The sequence below is a fragment of the Pinus tabuliformis genome, chromosome 5_2 (assembly GCF_031772625.1).
Source record: "Pinus tabuliformis cultivar Carrire ecotype Pingquan chromosome 5_2, CPIR1, whole genome shotgun sequence".
In the NCBI taxonomy this organism is placed as follows: domain Eukaryota; kingdom Viridiplantae; phylum Streptophyta; class Pinopsida; order Pinales; family Pinaceae; genus Pinus; species Pinus tabuliformis.
In genome coordinates this window covers 1,047,454,877-1,047,457,654 of record NC_142306.1, presented here as the reverse complement: position 1 = coordinate 1,047,457,654, position 2,778 = coordinate 1,047,454,877, and the positions used below count along the sequence as shown (strand labels likewise).

Here is a 2,778-nt window from a genome sequence, read left to right as displayed (position 1 = left end):
ATATCATTCTGATTCTAAAACAAGGTAAGAGTATGCATTCAAGCAAACAATTTCCTGTAACATGATTTTGATTTTAAGCTGCAATGCTTGGGATTTAAGTGTCTCCGTGGTTGTGTGACCTAATGAACTTTCCCAATCAATCCCTCCACCAAAAAGGAGGTGAACGGTAAAATCCTATCAGCTGGACTCTAAATAGAGTGCAAACTCTTCCAGTACAAGGGCTTTTCTGGAGCTATGCTATAAATTCAAAATTTAAAATCAATACCTGTGAAAACAATAAGATCTGGCTGCTCTGCTTTAATCATCCTCTTGACAAAAGCAGTAGTATTGAGGTCTGAACATGTGGAAACTTGACTGGGAAACACGTCCAAGCATTTCGTGCTTTGACCGTCTGCATAATGCATGTCTGCCACCTGCCAAAAAAACCCAAAGGAATTCATATCCCAAATTCAGAGTGCAATTCATACATCAAAGAAAGAGAGCGAGATACGAAATGTTACAGCATTTCTGTTTGAACACCTATTAAACAATAAAAAGGAATGTGTAAACATTTCAGAATGGTTGCAACAACAACATGGCATAGCAGTAGGTATACCTGCAAAATTTTGAACTACCCATTAGTGTTCTTAAACCGGAGAGGGGGCAAGGGCACTGATTTGGCTGTGGCTGTTGAAAACACCCAGGTAGCTGTAGTGGAAAGAATAAGAATAAAGAATAAGAAAGCTTTCGCCAACAGAGAACGAGAATGCCGGGGAGCCATGAAATGAGTGACCACAAAGTAGAGCGATCAAGTGAAGAACTGGTGTGAACTGGTGTGAATATTCGGCTGACTGTGTACCATGGCTTTTCTGTCACCTTCTTCACCGCCGAATGGATGGACGGCTCTCCTCACCACACCCTGCCATCTTCGTCAAGGGACATGATCCGATTCATAGAGCTCCCTGATGTTCAGATCGAAGGGGATCGAGGCGCCTCAGATTGTTGTCCTCTCTCATCCATCCACAGACGCTTGGCCTCTCTTCGCTGACGCTTGGTTTCTAAAAAGGCCGATGATCTAATGGTTGGAGTTTATTCCATCGTCTAACAATCGATCTAAGGGCCCATAACGAGACACCGCGGCATCACATTCCATGGATGATGAAAAATGTCCAACGTTTCAACCAACCCATGTGTATCTTTGAATAAGTTTAAAACAATCACAGGAAAGTAACGAAAATTATAAAATGCTAAAATGCAAGTGCTAATCTTAAGGATCTATTACGCCGTGGAATGATATCATCAAAATTACACAAAAACTGGATCAAAGTTAAATACTCCGTGAAATAATTTAATTCCCAGAACAATTACATAACAACCAACTGAAATTAAATATCCAAAATTTTAAAAAATAAAAATTCCAAATAACTCAGCCAACCCGTGCCCATCTTTGCATAAGTTTAAAATATTCAAATCAAAACAATGAAAATGAAAATAAAGAGTAATAAAAGAGGTTAAGAAGTTGAAAAAAAAACTGGCACATATGAATTCTTCTCTTCCCATCTATCAGTCTTTCTTTCCTCGAATACTGAAAATGCAATATATGTCACTATTTCCTCGAATACTGAAAATGCAATATATGTCACGTCAGACCTCAAATAAGGTAAGAGTTAATAAATCTAACGTTAGGGTTCAGCATAGTTATCAATAACATAATTCTAGAGATTTGGCTCAAATGGTTCCCAAACTCTGCAATGCATAAAACTGGTGGATATATTTACACATTGGCGCACACGACAGAAAGACTTTTAAACCATGGGAACCACAGGAATTCATGGCTCTGAACAATCATTCAATGTTTAAAGATGCAAAGCCAAATAAAATTGAAGCAAAATATGCAACTAACTAATAACCAGTTTTTGGTGGCTCAGCGACTTTAGGAGTATAAGCAGATGAGGCACCTGCCTGTGAGACGAACGGATGGCTAAGTAGCTGAGACGCTGTCCAGCGCAACCCGGCATCCTTCTGCAAGCAACAGCGGATGAAGCTCTGGAACTCTGGAGAAGCAGAGGGCGGTGGCGTGGGCGGTTCCCCGTAGCGTGTAAGGCACATGAGCGTTGGCCAGTCCGGGTGGACGCCCGGTGGCAGAAAGGGCAACGGCCCGACGTAGCATTCCAGGAGGCTCAGCTCGAGGCTCCAGATATCGCCGGCGTACCCATCGTAGCGCCCATCGTTCATATCGGGGTCGATTCTCTCGGGGCTCATGTAGGCGAAGGTCCCTACGCAGGAATTGCAGGGATCGAGCGACTTCGACAGAATCCGACTCAGGCCGAAATCCGCGATCTTGACCTGGCGCCTGCTGTTGAGCAAAAGATTGGAAGGCTTGATGTCTCTGTGCACGATCTTGTTGGCGTGGAGATACTTGAGGCCGTGCAGGACCTGCCTGTTCCGACAACCGGCGCCCGCACTTGTCGAGTGAGCCCCCGTCCATGTATTCCAGCACAAACTGGATCTCCCCGACCCGGTCGTAGACGCCATGGCACTTGACCACGTATGGGGATCGAGGCGCCTCAGATTGCTGTCCTCTCTCATCCATCCACAGACGGTTGGCCTCTCTTCGCAGACGCTTGGTTTCTAAAAAGGCCGATGATCTAATGGTTGGAGTTTATTCCATCGTCTAACAATCGATCTAAGGGCCCATAACGAGACACCGCGGCACGGAGGGGAGTTCCTCTCAGAGGGAACGCCTTACGGCGTAAAAATAAAAGCAATACTACAAAAGAGGAATGATAGAAATGTAGA

General features: G+C 44.1%; 1 pseudogene; it reads right to left on the bottom strand.

Annotated features, from left to right (window-relative positions):
• Window positions 1–1,881: 1,881 nt before the first annotated feature.
• LOC149162833 (mitogen-activated protein kinase kinase 9 pseudogene) lies at window positions 1,882–2,568 on the bottom strand (annotated as a pseudogene).
• Between the last annotated feature and the right edge of the window lie 210 nt (window positions 2,569–2,778).